The sequence below is a fragment of the Calypte anna genome, chromosome 27, assembly GCF_003957555.1.
Source record: "Calypte anna isolate BGI_N300 chromosome 27, bCalAnn1_v1.p, whole genome shotgun sequence".
Taxonomy (NCBI): Eukaryota; Metazoa; Chordata; class Aves; order Apodiformes; family Trochilidae; genus Calypte; species Calypte anna.
The window spans coordinates 5479606-5500591 of NC_044272.1; the positions used below are offsets into that span (position 1 = coordinate 5479606).

General features: G+C 47.1%; 4 pseudogenes; 1 reads left to right on the forward strand and 3 right to left on the reverse strand.

Annotated features, from left to right (window-relative positions):
* Positions 1–3490: 3490 nt before the first annotated feature.
* On the reverse strand, positions 3491–4966 carry LOC115599758 (annotated as a pseudogene).
* Positions 4967–7430: 2464 nt separating this feature from the next.
* LOC115599759 lies at positions 7431–9710 on the reverse strand (annotated as a pseudogene).
* Positions 9711–9870: 160 nt separating this feature from the next.
* LOC115599760 lies at positions 9871–10865 on the forward strand (annotated as a pseudogene).
* Positions 10866–16839: 5974 nt separating this feature from the next.
* LOC115599761 lies at positions 16840–20068 on the reverse strand (annotated as a pseudogene).
* Positions 20069–20986: the final 918 nt, after the last annotated feature.

The following is a 20986-nucleotide window of genomic DNA, read 5'->3' on the forward strand; positions in this document are numbered from 1 at the left end:
CCCAAACCACCTCTAAGAATGCCAAGATTGAGTCAGGGATTCAAACTTGCCCTGGTTTGGGCTTGGACAGAGGTAATTTTCTGTCTTGTAATTTTACTTTTTCTTAAGTCTCTTCTTAGGTTAGATATTAGGAAGAAATTCTTTACAGAGAATGTGATCAGGCATTGGAATGGGCTGCTCAGGGAGGTGGGTAATTCTCTGTCCCTGGAGGTTTTTAAGAAGAGACTGAAATGTGGCACTGAGTGCCATGGGCTGGGAACCATGGGGGTATTGGATCAAGGGTTGGATTTGATGATCTCAGAGGTCCTTTCCAACCCAGATGATGCTGTGACTCTATGATTCTAAGTAGCTGCACTTGCTGAAATTAACAGCAAGTTTCTCAGCCAGTGTCTCTTTCTAGGATAGAAAGATCTTGATCTTTATAGTTACAGCTAGAGAATGGTCTTCAGAACCAAGGCCACTGCTCAGTTCTCAGGAACATCTTATGCTCCAGAAAGAGAAAGGGAGTAAACAGGTCACACCTGCAACTCTCCTTTAGGGAGGAGCAGAGAAGACAAATGACCAAAATTGACCAGAGTATTCCATCTCATACACGTTATACTCAGTATGAATTTGAGGGATCAAAAGGGTCAAGTGACCCTAACCCTTATCACCAGAGAGAAGAGGTCAGCACCTGCTCCTCCTTCTCTAGTGAGGAAGCAGTAAGCCGTGATGAAGTCTCCCCTCAGTCTCCTTTTCCAGGCTGAACAGACCAAGTGCCTTTAGCCACTCCTCATATGGCTTTGCCTCTAAACCCTTCACCAAACTTGTAGTCCTCCTCTGAACACTCTCCAGTAGCTCTACATCCTTTTGTACTGCACACAGTACTCAGGATGGGGCCGCACCAGTACAGAGTGAAGTGGGACAACCATCTCCCTTGACTTGCTAGCAGTGCCCTGCTTGATACACCCCAGTTCTCAGTTGGCTGTCCTGGCTGCCAGGTACACTGTTGGCTCCTGTTCTACTTGTCATTAACCAGAACTCCCAGATCCCTTTCTGCAGGGCTGTTCTCCAGCCTCTCCCTCCCCAGGGTGTGTAATATCCAGGATTAACATGTCCCATGTGCAAAATCCTGCTTTTCTCCTTGTGAAAATTCATATTATTAGCAATTGCCCAGCACTCTAATCTGTTCAGATGCCTCTGCGGGGCCTCTGTGCCCTCAGGAGTGTCAAGCACTCCCTCTAGTTTCGTGTCATCTGCAAACTTAATTGGCAAATCTTCAAGTCCTGCATCTAAATAATTTATGAGTATATTAAAGAGAACTCGCCCTAAAACCCTGCTAGTGACCAGTCACCAGCCTGATGTGACCCCATTTACTTTGAGATCAAGCCATCAGCCAATTGGTCACCATCACATTATGCACTTGTGCAGCTGGATGCTGGACATTTTGTTTAGAAGGATGCTGTCAGAGACAGTACCAAAGGCCTTTGTGAAATCCAGAAAGATTACATCAGCTGGGTGGGTTACCTTGTCATAGAAAGAAGCCAATTAGTTAAGCAGGACATTCCCCTAACAAACCTGTGTTGGCTGGGACTGATGACTGTATTGCTTTTAAGGTGTTGTTCAATAGCTCCCAGAATTATCTTCTCCATAGGCTTACCAAGCACTGAGGTGAGACTAACAGGTCTGTGGTAGGGTCTTCCCTACTGTCCTTCATGAAGGACCTTATCTTATTATCTTACCTTTCCTGATCATCTTCTTCAAACTCTTGAGAGCTGCAGGGCAGGAGTAGGTAAACAAAAAAACCCCAGAAAAACAAAAAGCCAAAAACCCAGCCAACCAACAACCCAAAAAAACCCCAAAAAACCAAAACCAAACAACCCCAGAGACACACCCGAAAACAAAAAAACCCAAAACCCCCCAAAACTACACAAAAACCTCACAACCCAACCCACAAAACCCCCCCCAAATCCAAAACCAAAACCAAAAAACCCAAAAACCCAAAACCTACAACCCCCTCCCCCCCCCTCCATAGCTCACTTGATTATTTATGTAGCATCCCTAAATGCCAGTTATGTTCACTTTTGTTTTAAGAGAACTTCTCCTGGGAATAGAACTGGCTTAGTGTTGATCATGCCAGTTATTACTTGCAATCTTTAGTTGAAATTTTTATTAGTTAAGGTCTTTCTTTAGACATTTTTTATTTTTACTTGAGATAACCTTCTTTGTGATATTTAGAGCCTAAGTAAGGGACAAAAGGGCACCTCTAACATATTCCATCTGGGCTTCCCAAACCTCCCAAAGTGGACACATGGGTCCATGTGTCATAATTTTTGCTGATTATCTTTAAACTCTGACGCAAAATGACCTCTTTCATATTACTCCATGGAGCAACGTGTACCTGGAGACTTTGCTGTATTTCTTCTTCATCATGTTTCCTTTATGGAGATCTACTACCCACAACTGTTGTGTCATAAATTATGACTTTCCATTTCGTAAGGAAAACCATTTGTGTTGCCTGCTGACTGGTACAGTCATATTCCTTCCTGTCCATCATTGAGTTTCTGGTGCTTTGGTAAGTCCTTCACAGTTTGGAAATAATGCACATTACACACAGCCCAATCATCCCTACTTTAGAAGCCAGCATTATAGCTCCTAGCTCTATCATCCTATTACAGTTACTAAGGCATGTGTCGATGTCTTCATAGATTAAAAGCCTTTCCAAATAAACTATATTGCATATTCACCTTTGAGCTGTGCAGAAGTGAAAAATGTCAAAACAAACCAGTAGATAGGCTTGTGATCAGTGCCATGCTAGTAGTAGTCATCTGGGACTTCTTCTTATGTGAGAGAATGAGTGTTTTTGTCACCTCAGCTTACTGCTTCGTCACTAGAGAAGAAGGAGCAGGTGCGGTGCTGACCTCTTTTCTCTGGTGACCATTGATAGCACCCAAGGGAATGGTGGGAAGAAAGACAAACCAGTTCAGTGAGTCCCACTCTCATTCTATTGGGAATGTAGAAGCTCAAGTTCACACCCATGAAAATGACACCTTTTCCCCTAAGAAGAATGGAAGAAGACCTGAGAAGACCTGTGAGAGAAAGAAACTGCACTCAGAGATCCAGGACAGGATGCAATACAATTTTAATCACTATAAAAAAGAAGATGGTTCAGAGGGAACAGAAGAGGCAGGCACAAAGATGAGGTAAAGCTTCTACAAGTTGTCCATCTGCATGCCCTATGTAGATGAAGGGAGGCAGACAGGTCCCTGCTGAGCTGACATTGGGGAAAAGACCAAGAAAGAAATAAAGAAAGATGAGACCAGAAAAAGGTCTTTTTCAAAAAAAAACCCCAAACAACCCAATGGCCCAGATTGGCCACCTCCTACCAAGTATGCAGAAGAAGTGAGGGATGAAGATCTAATCTAAATAAAAAGGTCCAAAGCTCTATCTTGTGTCTAGCACCATATCCTGAGGCTGTGAGAGGTTCTTGCCAGGGACACTGCCAGGATGTTTAGCAGGGGGGGCATCTGTAGCAGCTGGAAATGCAGGAGAGGTCACAGCAGCCAGAGTTGATGGGCACTCCATTACAGCTGAGGATGCTGCCAACAGCAGCAGAGGTGGAGGAGCCCACTACGGTGTTCTGTGGGAAGGAGCTGAGGATGGGTCCGGGCAGGGTCACCACCACAGGGGAGGGCTCAATGACAACGATGGAGCTCTGGCACTGCCTGCAACAGGGCTCATTGCAGCTGCTGGCCAGAGGGGTTGGGCCACAGGACTGGCCGCAGGGCTGGCAGCAGGACATGGCTCTAGAAGAGATGTTCACCTGGGAGAGAGATCAGGAGGAAGTAGAACACAGGGAAGCATGAGGAGCAGAACTTCACCCAACCATGTTAGTGTCACGACAGCTCCTGGTCCAGCATGTGCTGCCCAGCTTAAAGCCCAGGAGACACCTCAACTAAGTCCCAACCTCTGTCTAGGACAAATCTCCAATCTCTTCCCTTCTACCATGAGAAGTAGCTCCCAGCCCTGGGCTAGAAAAGCTCATATCACCTGAGACATACATAGAGGCGAGAACTGATCTTGAAGGAGGAGGAGGAGAAGAGGCTTTGCACTCACCTGATTCCCAAGGAGAAGCAGGCAAGAGAAGTGGATGAGAGAGCAGAGAGCTGGGCTGCCTTTTATAGTAGTCCTGCACTGCCTCAGGCCCAGAGGCACCTGTTGGGAAGTAATAATTTTCTGACAAGCCCCTCTCAAATGCAAAGCATCCCAGGTAATGGTATGGGCTTTGTCCTGGTTTCCTGTGCTCTGCTTTTTCATTTCCTGCCTTCTGCCACCTGTTTCCTCATATGAAGGCTTAAAAAAATTCCACAGCTAGAGGTCCATGAATTTCCAGGGCAGCCCATGCAAAACTCTGAGCACAATTGCTGGTTGTATCTCCTGCAGTCAGATGATTTTCATATGTGTCATTCCTTTTGGGCTTTTTTGTGGTAAAGTTGTCAGGAAACGGTCAATGCTCTTGTGCTTCCTTTCCGGATACTGAACTACTTCTGTGTTAGAGGACATGCCACATTCTTATAATTTCTTCTCCTTGTTTCTTTCTCCTGGTCTGTTATTTTTTGACTCAGATGTGATGCTGCTGTGTAGCCTTGAGCCCATTGCAACATTTACTGTTCTCCTAGATACCTTTGCCTAGAGCCCATGTTTTTCATTCCTTCTCTGTGCAGTTTGTGAGGGTCCTCAGGAAACACCAAAGGTTCTGTGGATTATCTTCCTTCCCCAGGATCCTTGATTCCTCTTCTACCGGTGTGATATCAGCAACTTCTCAGAAGAGGTCACAGTTGCTGATGTTCCCCCAGATTTATTACTTCCATAAGATTGCAGGCTTCAACAGAGAAATGCTTGAGCACATGTGTATCAGTAGATACTTGTGTAATCATGCACATCAGGGGATGAGCAGGTACCTGATAGCCTGGGGTGCTCCCCCCATGTGTCCATGAGGTTTCAATCACAGAAGACTATGTCCCTTGCTAAGTGGAGTCCATTTACAGCTGAATGGTGTTGCCCTTGGCCTAGCAGAGAGGTTCTCAGGGAACTGCAATGCAGTCTCTGCCCGCTTTGCCCTCCCTTTCTTGCTTTATGTGCTGGTAGAAAGGCCAAGACTTCCTGTGCGCCCATGCAGGCTGCTGTCCCTGGACAGATCCCCTTAAGGTGATGCTTTCTGGGACGGGATAGAGGCTTCTCGTTCTGAGAGTTTTGGAGAAAAACGGACGTGTCGGCAATCCTGACTATTTAGCTTTAGCCACAGTGAGCTAAGGGTCTTAAGGTCCAGCTGCAAGATTATTAAAAGATCAGCTATGGGCAAAAAATAAGGGAGCTGGCAGCGGAAAAGAAGAACAGGATGGGAAGGCATCTCATAGACAGCACATAAATAGTTGTATTTAATGAGTTAGATAGAGCCCTGTGGCATATGAAGAGTATGTTGTACCAGTCAGCAATATGCTTTTATTATGTTATCAGCCTGACTTTTTATAAAAGGGCTACCACTACTCTCAATAAATAGCAATACTTTGATTATATGTTGTCCACTCTGCTCTTCCTGACAACTTCTCATGTCCAGGCCAATGCCAGATGAACTTCTGCAGATTAACAGCCATGTGCTGAGTGAGGCAGGGGCTGAGACCTCACACCAAATGGGTACTGCTCTGACGGTCTCGTGGTTGCAATGCTGCTCTGCTGTGAGATATAGGAGAGACTCTCTGGGTGTCACAGGGAGAGTGAAAACCCTTTGGTGTTCAAGCAACAACACATCACTTTATGCCCTATAAATAACTGTGTCTGAGGGCCCAGCATCTTTCTTTGTCCATGCAGGAAGAAGCGGTAAAGGAGAAACATCTGAAAGTCTACTGCATTGTGGCATGCAGGTGAGGGGAATCCTGCTTTGTTCTGAGAGGAACTGTTGTCCCCGGACTGCAACCCCTCATTCCTCATTTCACTGCGATGCCCGGGGGTGGAGAAAATCAGATATGGAATCATGTTGGTTCAAAGAGACCGTCTGGATCAACTCCAACTGTTAACCTTGTGCACTGCCAATTCCACCACAACCTGTTTCCCTAAACACTACATCTCCATGTCTTTTTAACACCTCCAGGGATGGTGAGTCAGCCATGATCCCAGACAGCCTGCTCTGGTTCCAATGCATGAACACTTTGCGGGAATAATTGTTCCCAATTATTGAAACTAAACCCTCTCTCCTTTTCTACTGTTTGTTACTCAGGCGTAGAGAACAACCCCTGACCCCTTCCTGCAACCTCCTTTCAACTCATATAGATAGGGGTAATGTCTCCCCTAAGGCTCCATTTCTGCAGCCTGTACACCTCTCTATTCCCTCAGCCACTCCACCTTTGACTTTTGGTCTAGGCTCTTTCTCTGGACACAATACAGCCCCTCAAAGTCTTTCCTATAATGATGCAACCCAAAACTAAAGACAGGATTCAAGGCATGGCCTTTTCACCTGTTAGTACAGGCAGAAGATCCTGGTCTTGGTGGCCATAGCAATTCTTTTATAAGCCAGGATTCTGGGATCCGTTGCTATTTCTCGCGTCCCTGTTCAGCTTTTCACTGGTAATAAGTTCAATGAATTTTCACAAATCAACTTTGGTTTTGTTTGAATGGTAATTGGTAAGTAATCTCCTTATCTTTACCTTGACCCATTTTTTAGTACCTCCCTCAGATCTGTTGTCATATACAGGAGGGAGGAGAGTGACATAAGTGGGAGGAATAAGTGTGACTGGAATGCTTTGTGCCTGAGCTGTTATTTTGAGCCCAGCTGTTTCGTCAGGATTTCCTTTTCTTCACCCAGGAGAACATGGATGACATGGTTTTTTATCTGCTAATATCTGTGCTATCAAGAGCAGTCTCCTTGTCCCACTGCAGTTCTCCTCAGATGATGGTGGGCAATGAAGTCCTCAGGGCTTTGTGCACAAGCACACATTGAATAGGAACTAGGGATGTTTTCTAGCAATGGGCAAACAACTCCAAGGGAAAGGCCCCAAAGCTAAAACCACTGCAGGGAGTCCAACCCTCTTCTTCCTCCACCTTTTCCCCTGAGCAGAAGGAAGAATGACTCAGAGGCCCAGGCTTGGATGCAGCAGAACTTTAATGAGTTTAAAGAAGAATAAAAGGTGGCTCCCAAGGTGCCGCCATTTCAGAGCTTGTGGTGGAACTTCTTCAAGGTGTCCATCTGCCCACCCTGCAGAGGGAGGGAGGCCAACAGGTCCATGCTAGGCTGGCATTGGGAGGGAATGACAGGAAAGATAAGGAAGAGAGAGAAGACAGTAGAAAGCAGATCCACAGCTAGGAGCTCTCTGTAGAATGCACCAAAGCTCTATCTTGTGCCCAGCACTACGTCCTGAGGCTGTGAGAGGTTCTTGCCAGGGACATTGCCAGGATGTTTAGCAGGGGGGGCATCTGTAGCAGCTGGAAATGCAGGAGAGGTCACAGCAGCCAGAGTTGATGGGCACTCCATTACAGCTGAGGATGCTGCCAACAGCAGCAGAGGTGGAGGAGCCCACGACGGTGTTCTGTGGGAAGGAGCTGAGGATGGGTCCGGGCAGGGTCACCACCACGGGGGAGGGCTCAATGACAACGATGGAGCTCTGGCACTGCCTGCAACAGGGCTCATTGCAGCTGCTGGCCAGAGGGGTTGGGCCACAGGACTGGCCGCAGGGCTGGCAGCAGGACATGGCTCTAGAAGAGATGTTCACCTGGGAGAGAGATCAGGAGGAAGTAGAACACAGGGAAGCATGAGGAGCAGAACTTCACCCAACCATGTTAGTGTCACGACAGCTCCTGGTCCAGCATGTGCTGCCCAGCTTAAGGTCCAGGAGACACCTCAACTAAGTCCCAGCCTCTGTCTAGGACAAATCTCCAATCTCTTCCCTTCTGCCATGAGAAGCAGCTCTCAGCCCTGGGCTAGAAAAGATCATATCACCTGAGACATACATAGAGGCGAGAACTGATCTTGAAGGAGGAGGAGAAGAAGAGGCTTTGCACTCACCTGATTCCCAAGGAGAAGGAGGCAAGAGAAGTGGATGAGAGAGCAGAGAGCTGGGCTGCCTTTTATAGCAGCCCTGCACTGCCTCAGGCCCACAGGGAAGTAATTGGGAAGTAATAATTTTCTGACAAGCCCCTGTCAAATGCAAAGCATCCCAGGTAATGGTATGGGCTTTGTCCTGGTTTCCTGCACTACTGCTGACTTTTCATTTCCTGCCTTCTGCCACCTATTTTCTCATATGAGTTCTTCTATACATGACAGGGTTAGATGTCCATGGATTTCTGCAGCCAAAGCTCATCAGTGCATGCAGGAGTCTCAGCAAAACTGCTGGTGCTATCTTGTGCAGTCTGATGATGTGAATGTGTTTCATTCCTGTGGGTCTCTTACAGATGCGTAAGGATTCCCATAGAATCATAGAATCATTGAATTGGCTGGGTTGTAAGGGAACTCAGAGATCATCGAGTCCAACCCTTGAACCACCGTTGTGGTTGCTAGACCATGGCACTGAGTGCCACATCCAGTCTCTTTTTAAATATCTCCAGGGATGGAGAATCCACTACTTCCCTGGACAGCCCATTCCAATGCTTGATCACTCTCTCCATAAAGAAATTCTTTCTAATATCTAACCTAAACTTCCTCTGGCACAACTTAAGACCATGCCCTCTTGTCTTGTTGAAAGTCGTCTGGCAAAAGAGACCAACCCCCCCCTGGCTACAACCTCCTTTCAGGTAGTTGTAGACAGCGATGAGGTCTCCCCTGAGCCGCCTCTTCTCCAGGCTGAACAGCCCCAGCTCCCTCAGCCTCTCCTCATAGGGCCTGTGCTCGAGTCCCTTCACCAGCCTGGTTGCCCTCCTTTGGACCCGCTCTAGGACCTCAATCTCCTTCCTAAACTGAGGGGCCCAGAACTGGACACAGGACTCAAGCTGTGGCCTCACCAGGGCTGAGTACAGGGGCAGAATCACTTCCTTGGACCTGCTGATGACGCTGTTCCGGATACATGCTAGGATGCCATTGGCTTTCTTGGCCTCCTGGGCACACTGCTGGCTCATGTTCAGCTTCCTGTCGATCCAGACTCCTATGTGCCTTTCTACTTGCTGCTCTCCAGCCACTCTGTCCCCCACCTGTAGCACTGCATGGGGTTGTTGTGGCCAAAGTGCAGGACCTGGCACTTGGCCGTGTTAAACCTCATCCCATAGGAATCAGCCCAACTCTCCAGTCTGTCCAGGTCCCTCTGCAGAGACCTTCTGCCTTCCAGTTGATCGACACTCCCCCCCAGCTTAGTGTCGTCTGCGAATTTGCTGATGATGGACTCAATCCCCTCATCTAAATCATCAATGAAGATATTGAACAGAACTGGGCCCATGTTGGAGGATGTGCCATGTCCTTTTCTTTTGTTGCCTGTTTCTTTCTGATTGTCACTCATTTTTGTTTGCAGAAGAGCTGCTGCTGGGGGGCTTTAACCATATTGCAACCTTAGCTGTGCTCCTGGGAAAGTTCATTTTGGCCTAATTTTCCACATCCCATTCTCTATGAAGTCCCTGTGGCAGTCCCTCAGGCAGCACGAAAGATTTCGTTTAGTGTGTTCATGCCCTGGAGTCCTTGATTCCTGTTCTGACACTGTTGTCTTCAGAATATACTCTGAAGAGGTCCATGAATCTGAGGCTCCAATGGCTTCCATGGCTTTATGGGACCACAGATTGTTTTGGACTGTTCAGTGCAGGGAAGTATGAGCGGACTGAGTGCATCCGTAAGTGGCCTGCACGTGAAAAGCCCATGTCCTATCCTAATCACTAGAAACACTGCACCATAAGAGAACAAATATCATGACAATGATCTCAATGGGTAGGGAGGTTTGCTTGGCATTTCTCCAGTCACATAAATCAAGAAAAGAAAGACACAAGGAGAGGGGAACACATTGCCATGGATACCTTTCAGACTTGGAAATCTTTGGACCTCTAACAATGGCATTTATGGAAGCCTTCACATTGGAAAACAGGTGGCAGAAGGCAGGAAATGAAAAGTCAGCAGTAGTGCAGGAAACCAGGACAAAGCCCATACCATTACCTGGGATGCTTTGCATTTGACAGGGGCTTGTCAGAAAATTATTACTTCCCAATTACTTCCCTGTGGGCCTGAGGCAGTGCAGGGCTGCTATAAAAGGCAGCCCAGCTCTCTGCTCTCTCATCCACTTCTCTTGTCTCCTTCTCCTTGGGAATCAGGTGAGTGCAAAGCCTCTTCTCCTCCTCCTCCTTCAAGATCAGTTCTCGCCTCTATGTATGACTCCAGTGAGATGAGCTTTTCTTGCCCAGGTCTGGGAGGGATGGGAGCTGCTTCTCATAGGAGAGAGGAGGAGAGAAAAGGTCTCTCCTAGACAGAGGCTGGGGCGTAGTTCAGGGGTCTCCTGGACCTTAAGCTGGGTAACATAAGCTGAGCTTTGACCTGCCTTGGAATCACTTTGTCAGGCTGAAGTTCTGCTCCTCATGCTTCCCTGTGTTCTACTTCCTCCTGATCTCTCTCCCAGGTGAACATCTCTTCTAGAGCCATGTCCTGCTGCCAGCCCTGCGGCCAGTCCTGTGGCCCAACCCCTCTGGCCAGCAGCTGCAATGAGCCCTGTTGCAGGCAGTGCCAGAGCTCCATCGTTGTCATTGAGCCCTCCCCCGTGGTGGTGACCCTGCCCGGACCCATCCTCAGCTCCTTCCCACAGAACACCGCCGTGGGCTCCTCCACCTCTGCTGCTGTTGGCAGCATCCTCAGCTGTAATGGAGTGCCCATCAACTCTGGCTGCTGTGACCTCTCCTGCATTTCCAGCTGCTACAGATGCCCCCCCTGCTAAACATCCTGGCAATGTCCCTGGCAAGAACCTCTCACAGCCTCAGGACGTAGTGCTGGGCACAAGATAGAGCTTTGGCACATTCTACAGAGAGCTCCGAGCTGTGGATCTGCTTTCTACTGTCTTCTCTCTCTTCCTTATCTTTCCTGTCATTCCCTCCCAATGCCAGCCTAGCATGGACCTGTTGGCCTCCCTCCCTCTGCAGGGTGGGCAGATGGACACCTTGAAGAAGTTCCACCACAAGCTCTGAAATGGCGGCACCTTGGGAGCCACCTTTTATTCTTCTTTAAACTCATTAAAGTTCTGCTGCATCCAAGCCTGGGCCTCTGAGTCATTCTTCCTTCTGCTCAGGGGAAAAGGTGGAGGAAGAAGAGGGTTGGACTCCCTGCAGTGGTTTTAGCTTTGGGGCCTTTCCCTTGGAGTTGTTTGCCCATTGCTAGAAAACATCCCTAGTTCCTATTCAATGTGTGCTTGTGCACAAAGCCCTGAGGACTTCATTGCCCACCATCATCTGAGGAGAACTGCAGTGGGACAAGGAGACTGCTCTTGATAGCACAGACATTAGCAGAAAAAACTTTGTCATTGATGAACACCATTACATGGCTAATTACCACAATTGCTTCAGAGCAACAGAGACCTTGGCTGACTTCCAGCTGCTTGTTCTCTCCCTCCTGCCTGGGCCAGGATGAAAAGGGAGGTGAAAATATTGTTGGTCAAGAGCCAGACAGGGGAACGGCTTACCAAAAAAAAAAAAAAAGGAATGATGAATGATGTACCCATAGAATCAATCTTGTTTGAAAGGGACTTATGCAGTCTGATGACCCATGTCTTCTTATAGCTTTGTTCAGGTGCCCATCTTCCCTCCAGAAATGACTTGTGGCTTCACTATTAAGGAAAACATTTAGGTGTGCTTCCAAATACTTGACATGTATTTCTTAGACTTAATTGTTGAAATCCTTCCACCCCTTCGGTATCCATGGTCTCCTGGGTGAAGAAAAGATAATCCTGAAGGAACTGCTGGGTTCAAAATAGCAGCTCAGGCACACAGCTTCCCACCCACCATGTGGGGTTCCAATCACTCCTCTTAAGCCCAAAATGCAGGGTGGAAAACCATCTCCATCCATCTCTCTGGGTCCTGGCAACTTTTTTGCTGTGCCAAGAAACCAAGGCCTCATCCATCTCCTTTTCAATGAATGTTGGGGAAACAGTTCAGAAATATACAGGTTGTGAGCAATCCTGACTTACTTCAATTTAGGCCACATTGGGTTAATGGTTATTGAGGCCTAGTTAGAGGCTTTCTGAGAATGAGCTACTGGGAAAGAGATAACTTAATTGGCAACAGAAGAAGAAAATAATTATGTGAGAAGAAGGTTCCATGAGAATGGTATGGGTAATTGGAATACAAAGCCACCTGCATGATAAGATGGTGTAAACAAGACTTCTTATTGTTGGCTCAGGGTCATGGTTGTAAAGATTTTGAAGGAATGTGTTGCTTGAATCTCTCTGACCATAGCCAAAGCATTCATGCAGATTTAGAATATTTGAAGCAACACACTGAGAAAATTCAACAATAGGTAGATCCGTTCCATGATTGGCTTAGCAGCCTTGGGCTATCAGGATGACTTTTGTCTATTGTTAAGATGATTTGCTATATTGGCTTGGTTTTATTGTTGTTACTTTTATGTGTTCCTTGTATTTTGCAATGTATTCAAAAAATGATATCTAATGCTTACATAATTTAGGCGGGTTTACGGTTGTTAAAGAAAACGGGGGAACTGTAGAGGATTGGATTTGGCCTGCACAAAGCCTTACAGGCCTTGCTCATCATTGAGCCAGAGTTACAGATAAACTCATGCTGCCGAATGACCTTGAAGTTGTTTTTCAACCTTGAGCTATCTGAAAAGTCCCGAGAAGCTTGAAAACAGAATGTCGTGGCTAAAGAATTCAGGATGTGAAAAGCTGCAAGAGGTGGAGTTTACATTTAGCATGTAACCAATAATGAACTAAGCTTTTGCAATATGTATAAGCTAATTATAATCATTGACCAATGATATTATGACAAGTAGGCATAACTTAGTTTAACAAGTATATATATACGTTTGATGCTCTAATAAAGTCGGACTTTGACTGATCACATTGGTCGTGTGTCAGCCCCTTCTTGCGACAAATGAAAACTTCTGCCCCATCTCTGAGGTCAGTTTTCAGCAGCCAGCTATCTCTATCTTCTAGATCAAAGTGCTCATAAGCCACACATTGAGCACCGTGGCTGATGCATCAGTCCTGTGTCAGACACATGTCAGCACAGGACAGGCATTGACCCAACCATGATACAAACTCTGCGAAGGACCCTTCCTTTACTCTTCCTCCCTGATGCAAATGATGACATCAGTGGGAGGACCAGAGAATCATAGAACAGTCCAGGTTGCAAGGGGTTTTGTGGTTTTGTGGTAAGATTTCTTGAGTTGAGGTGCCTGCAGAGGTGGTTTCTCTTAGAAGATGGCAGAAGCTATTCCCAGAGCAAACCGGGACAGATCCAGCCAGCCAGGTCCAAGACACAGCAATGTGCCCTCGTCCTCTGTGATAAAATATTTACGAAGGCATAAAAACTGCTGAGCAAGAGCAGCCAAGAGAGAGGTGTGAGAATGCGTTGAAACAATGATTCGGACATCAGGGCCATTGAATAATTAGAATGAGGAGTTACTGCAGGTTCTAGACCCCTGCATCTCTATATGGGAGACCATGGCTATGCACATTATGAACCTGAAACCCACCGAGGAGCATGGTGGAGGATAAATGTACTCTGTAGCTCAGGGAGGACCTTTCATGAAGGAAGAAGAGCACCTGTCCTATGAAGACAGGCTGACAGAGTTGGTGTTTTTTCAGCCTTAAGGAGAGAAGGCTACAGTGACAACTTTCAGCAGCTTTCCAGTACCTGAGAGGGGCTGTAGGAAAGCTGGGAAGAGATTATTCAGGGCATGTAGTGATTGAATAGGGAAGTATGGTGTTAAAATGAAAGAGGACAGGTTTAGATGAGACATTAGGAATAAATTATTTAGTGTAATGGTAGTAAAACACTGACACAGGCTGCCCTGAGGCACTGCAGATGAACCTTCCTGGAAGTGTTCAAGGCCAGGTTGGATGAAACTTGGAGTAACCTCGTCCAGTGGAAGGTGTCTCTGCCCATGGCAGGGGGTAGGAACTAGACAATTTTTACGGTCCCTTCCAACCCAAACCATTCTATTTGTTCTGTCATGTGGGTCTAATAATTAATGGAAATATGGCATGGGTAATATTTTCACCATGTCCAATCACATCTTGAAAATCTTTAGCAATGGAGACTCTACCATATCCATGTGAGGTTTTATCCACCAAATGAAAATTCAAACCATTGTAGAACTGGAGAATCAAAGAAGGTTTCTGGTTGGAGTGGATCTTCAAAAACATTCTAGAACAACCCCTCTTGCCTGGGGGACATCTTTTTCATGAACAGGTTTCTATAAGATCCATCCAACATTTAAGTCCTTCAGCCATTCCTCAGAACAAGCTCTTCCAGTGTTTGGTCATTTTTTGATGTATACATAGGAGAAGTAGCAGATGCTGGATCAGGACCAACAGAGTCTGAGTAGGGGGAGTTGGGTTCTGGTGGTGGCTTTAATTGTGCAGAATGTCTGGTGAGCAGTAGAGCTACCTGGGTGAAGATGACCACAAATTTCTTCTTCTTCTTCTCTTCTTCTCTCTTCTCTCTTCTCTTCTCTTTCTCTTCTCTTCTCTTCTTCTCTTCTCTTCTCTTCTCTTCTCTTCTCTTCTTCTTCTCTTCTCTTCTCTTCTCTTCTCTTCTCTTCTCTTCTCTTCTCTTCTCTTCTCTTCTCCTCTTCTCTTCTCTTCTCTTCTCTTCTCTTCTCTTCTCTTCTCTTCTCTTCTCTTCTCTTCCTTCTCTTCTCTTTTCTCTTCTCTTCTCTTCTCTTCTCTTCTCTTCTCTTCTCTTCTCTTCTCTTCTCTTCTCTCTTCTCCTCTTCTCTTCTTCTCTTCTTCTTCTCTCTTCTCTTCCGCCTCTTCTTTCATAGGAGTGGCATTATGCATCAGTTTGTGTATAGTGACTATGAGAGAATAGAACTATTTGCGGGAAATGGCTTAGATTATTTGTTTTTTTAAGTAAAGGTGCAGCATTTGTAGCAGGTGGGATGTGGCTAGACGACCGTGACTACCCTTGATGTTGGCGTTATCAGGGGTACTCCATGTGCTAACTCCAAGAGAAATTCAGTGGAGGGCGGAGTGGAGACACTGCAGCCACACTCTGTGTCAACAATACCAACTAACTGCACTTCGGATACCCTAGGTCAACAGCCTGCCACCCTTTGACAAAATACTGTCCTTAAGTGGAACTTTGATCACTATAATCTCATTCCAATACAAAACCACACCTCCATCCCTAAAGCTGCCCAGCTCCAAGGTGCAGCCACCCCTCACTGAACCTGCACTCTGAATTTTCTCCAGCCTATACCTTGAAATGTGAAGTGAGGGATCTTTGCATCACTCACAATAAAGAAAGGCTTGACCAGAGTTACTCAAGCTCCACCTCTCAGGTAAAATAGTATAAAAAAAGCCAAAGGGTGAAAGAATGCCAGGGAAAACACTATGCTAAGCCTCTCTTCCCCCACTTTGGGGCACGTTTGGGTGAGATTCAAACACCTGATTGGATTGTTTCTTCCCAGGAATCGGATAAACTCCTGTCTCTTTAATAGTGCAAATCTCTACAGGACCACTCTTAAATGTAGTTTTGGCCTGAGTGCACCCCTAGGAATCATGAACTGGAAGCACATCACTGAAACGATGGTGAACTCAGTGACAGCCAGAAAGAAGTGTGAAAACAACTGAGCCAGCAAGGAGGATGAACATATTATTTCCCTGGTGACAAAGAGTCTTTGTGGCTTTTGATACAACGGTAGTGCTGTAACATTTCTGCTGATGACAAAGAAATGCACCAAGGTCTGCAGGTGCCCATAGCTCCACATAGAAATAACGAGGGAGCCATTGACTACACGGGTTAGAAGATATACCAAGAAAATAATGGCATGGCTACAGGGACCAACCTTGACAGGCCAGGGAAGCCATGGAGAATGACACCAATGTCCTGGTTTGGGCAAGGATAGTACTGATTTTCTTTCTGTAATTTTGCTTTCAGATAAGTCCCTACTAAGTAGCTGCACTTGCTGAAACGAACAGCAGGTTTCTCACTCAGTGTCTGCTCCTGATGCTACAGATCACTGTCTGAGTGGTAACACCTGGGTGCACTTCCTCCCTAATTGCCTCTGCCACTAAAATGTTTTGTGCCTGAGCTGGTTTTTTGAGCCCAGCTGTTTCGTCAGGATTTCATTTTCTTCACCCAGGAGAGCATGGATGACGTTTTTTTCTCTGCTAACATCTGTGCTATCAAGAGCAGTCTCCTTGTCCCACTGCAGTTCCCCTCAGACAATGGTGGGCAATGAAGTCCTCAGGGCCTTGTGCACAAGCACACATTGAATAGGAACTAGGGATGTTTTCTAGCAATGGGCAAACAACTCCAAGGGAAAGGCCCCAAAGCTAAAACCACTGCAGGGAGTCCAACCCTCTTCTTCCTCCGCCTTTTCTCCTGAGCAGAAGGAAGAATGACTCAGAGGCCCAGGCTTGGATGCAGCAGAACTTTAATGAGTTTAAAGAAGAATAAAAGGTGGCTCCCAAGGTGCCGCCATTTCAGAGCTTGTGGTGGAACTTCTTCAAGGTGTCCATCTGCCCACCCTGCAGAGGGAGGGAGGCCAACAGGTCCATGCTAGGCTGGCATTGGGAGGGAATGACAGGAAAGATAAGGAAGAGAGAGAAGACAGTAGAAAGCAGATCCACAGCTCGGAGCTCTCTGTAGAATGCACCAAAGCTCTATCTTGTGCCCAGCACTACGTCCTGAGGCTGTGAGAGGTTCTTGCCAGGGACATTGCCAGGATGTTTAGCAGGGGGGGCATCTGTAGCAGCTGGAAATGCAGGAGAGGTCACAGCAGCCAGAGTTGATGGGCACTCCATCACAGCTGAGGATGCTGCCAACAGCAGCGGAGGTGGAGGAGCCCACGACGGTGTTCTGTGGGAAGGAGCTGAGGATGGGTCCGGGCAGGGTCACCACCACGGGGGAGGGCTCAATGACAACGATGGAGCTCTGGCACTGCCTGCAACAGGGCTCATTGCAGCTGCTGGCCAGAGGGGTTGGGCCACAGGACTGGCCGCAGGGCTGGCAGCAGGACATGGCTCTAGAAGAGATGTTCACCTGGGAGAGAGATCAGGAGGAAGTAGAACACAGGGAAGCATGAGGAGCAGAACTTCAGCCTGACAAAGTGATTCCAAGGCAGGTCAAAGCTCAGCTTATGTTACCCAGCTTAAGGTCCAGGAGACCCCTGAACTACGCCCCAGCCTCTGTCTAGGAGAGACCTTTTCTCTCCTCCTCTCTCCTATGAGAAGCAGCTTACAGATTTGGTTTAGAAAAACTCATGTCACCAGAGTCATACATGGAGGAGAAAGCTGATCTTGAAGGAGGAGGAGGAGAAGAGGCTTTGCACTCACCTGATTCCCAAGGAGAAGGAGGCAAGAGAAGTGGATGAGAGAGCAGAGAGCTGGGCTGCCTTTTATAGCAGCCCTGCGCTGCCTCAGGCCCAGAAGCACCCTGTTGGGAAGTAATAATTTTCTGACAAGCCCCTGTCAAATGCAAAGCATCCCAGGTAATGGTATGGGCTGTGTCCTGGTTTCCTGTACTCTACCTTTTCATTTCCTCCCTTCTGTCACATGTTTTCCTGTATGAGGGTTTCCATAAATGCCAGGGTTAGAGGTCCATGCCTTTCTGGGACCAAAGCACGTCAGGCCATGCAGAACTCTTAGCAGAAGTGCTGCTGCCATCTCTTGAATCAGATGATTTTCATATGCGTCATTCCTTTGGGCTTTTTTGTGGTTCAGATGTCAGGAAATGGTCACTGCTCTTGAGCTTCTTGTCCAGATAACCATGGACTCTGCTGTGAGAGGACATGCCACACTTTTTGTTCTTCTTCCCCATATTTCTGTCTGCTGGTCACTCATTTTTTGCACACAGAGGAGTGGCTGCTGAGTGGCTTTGCTTCCACACCAACAGTAAGTGATCTCCTTGAAGGATTTAGCTGGACTTTATTTTCTGCAACCCTTCTCTGTGCAGTCACTTCAGATCCTCAGGCAGAACCAAAAATTTGTGTTGTGTGGTCCACAGGTCCTTGACTCATGTTCTGCCAGTGTGATAGTCAGAATCTACTCAGCAGAGGCCACCGTTGCTGCTGATCCAACACCTAATGTGAGGTTACATATCTTGCAGGCTTCAGTGCAGAGATGCCCAGTCACACATGTCTCAGTGTGTATTTGTGTGACCATGCTCATCAGGGTATGTGCTAGTCGTAGCTGGGGAACTCTCCCCTTGCACATCCATGAGCACTAAGGGAGGTTTCCCTTGCTAAGTGGAGTCCATTTACAGCTGAATGGTGTTGCCCTTGGCCTAGCAGAGAGGTTCTCAGGGAACTGCAATGCAGTCTCTGCCCGCTTTGCCCTCCCTTTCTTGCTTTATGTGCTGGTAGAAAGGCCAAGACTTCCTGTGCGCCCATGCAGGCTGCTGTCCCTGGACAGATCCCCTTAAGGTGATGCTTTCTGGGACGGGATAGAGGCTTCTCGTTCTGAGAGTTTTGGAGAAAAAACGGACGTGTCGGCAATCCTGACTATTTAGCTTTAGCCACAGTGAGCTAAGGGTCTTAAGGTCCAGCTGCAAGATTATTAAAAGATCAGCTATGGGCAAAAAATAAGGGAGCTGGCAGCGGAAAAGAAGAACAGGATGGGAAGGCATCTCATAGACAGCACATAAATAGTTGTATTTAATGAGTTAGATAGAGCCCTGTGGCATATGAAGAGTATGTTGTACCAGTCAGCAATATGCTTTTATTATGTTATCAGCCTGACTTTTTATAAAAAGGGCTACCACTACTCTCAATAAATAGCAATACTTTGATTATATGTTGTCCACTCTGCTCTTCCTGACAACTTCTCATGTCCAGGCCAATGCCAGATGAACTTCTGCAGATTAACAGCCATGTGCTGAGTGAGGCAGGGGCTGAGACCTCACACCAAATGGGTACTGCTCTGACGGTCTCGTGGTTGCAATGCTGCTCTGCTGTGAGATATAGGAGAGACTCTCTGGGTGTCACAGGGAGAGTGAAAACCCTTTGGTGTTCAAGCAACAACACATCACTTTATGCCCTATAAATAACTGTGTCTGAGGGCCCAGCATCTTTCTTTGTCCATGCAGGAAGAAGCGGTAAAGGAGAAACATCTGAAAGTCTACTGCATTGTGGCATGCAGGTGAGGGGAATCCTGCTTTGTTCTGAGAGGAACTGTTGTCCCCGGACTGCAACCCCTCATTCCTCATTTCACTGCGATGCCCGGGGGTGGAGAAAATCAGATATGGAATCATGTTGGTTCAAAGAGACCGTCTGGATCAACTCCAACTGTTAACCTTGTGCACTGCCAATTCCACCACAACCTGTTTCCCTAAACACTACATCTCCATGTCTTTTTAACACCTCCAGGGATGGTGAGTCAGCCATGATCCCAGACAGCCTGCTCTGGTTCCAATGCATGAACACTTTGCGGGAATAATTGTTCCCAATTATTGAAACTAAACCCTCTCTCCTTTTCTACTGTTTGTTACTCAGGCGTAGAGAACAACCCCTGACCCCTTCCTGCAACCTCCTTTCAACTCATATAGATAGGGGTAATGTCTCCCCTAAGGCTCCATTTCTGCAGCCTGTACACCTCTCTATTCCCTCAGCCACTCCACCTTCGACTTTTGGTCTAGGCTCTTTCTCTGGACACAATACAGCCCCTCAAAGTCTTTCCTATAATGATGCAACCCAAAACTAAAGACAGGATTCAAGGCATGGCCTTTTCACCTGTTAGTACAGGCAGAAGATCCTGGTCTTGGTGGCCATAGCAATTCTTTTATAAGCCAGGATTCTGGGATCCGTTGCTATTTCTCGCGTCCCTGTTCAGCTTTTCACTGGTAATAAGTTCAATGAATTTTCACAAATCAACTTTGGTTTTGTTTGAATGGTAATTGGTAAGTAATCTCCTTATCTTTACCTTGACCCATTTTTTAGTACCTCCCTCAGATCTGTTGTCATATACAGGAGGGAGGAGAGTTACACAAGTGGGAGGAATAAGTGTGACTGGAATGCTTTGTGCCTGAGCTGTTATTTTGAGCCCAGCTGTTTCGTCAGGATTTCCTTTTCTTCACCCAGGAGAACATGGATGACATGGTTTTTTATCTGCTAATATCTGTGCTATCAAGGGCAGTCTCCTTGTCCCACTGCAGTTCTCCTCAGATGATGGTGGGCAATGAAGTCCTCAGGGCTTTGTGCACAAGCACACATTGAATAGGAACTAGGGATGTTTTCTAGCAATGGGCAAACAACTCCAAGGGAAAGGCCCCAAAGCTAAAACCACTGCAGGGAGTCCAACCCTCTTCTTCCTCCACCTTTTCCCCTGAGCAGAAGGAAGAATGACTCAGAGGCCCAGGCTTGGATGCAGCAGAACTTTAATGAGTTTAAAAGAAGAATAAAAGGTGGCTCCCAAGGTGCCGCCATTTCAGAGCTTGTGGTGGAACTTCTTCAAGGTGTCCATCTGCCCACCCTGCAGAGGGAGGGAGGCCAACAGGTCCATGCTAGGCTGGCATTGGGAGGGAATGACAGGAAAGATAAGGAAGAGAGAGAAGACAGTAGAAAGCAGATCCACAGCTCGGAGCTCTCTGTAGAATGTGCCAAAGCTCTATCTTGTGCCCAGCACTACGTCCTGAGGCTGTGAGAGGTTCTTGCTAGGGACATTGCCAGGATGTTTAGCAGGGGGGGCATCTGTAGCAGCTGGAAATGCAGGAGAGGTCACAGCAGCCAGAGTTGATGGGCACTCCATTACAGCTGAGGATGCTGCCAACAGCAGCAGAGGTGGAGGAGCCCACGGCGGTGTTCTGTGGGAAGGAGCTGAGGATGGGTCCGGGCAGGGTCACCACCACGGGGGAGGGCTCAATGACAACGATGGAGCTCTGG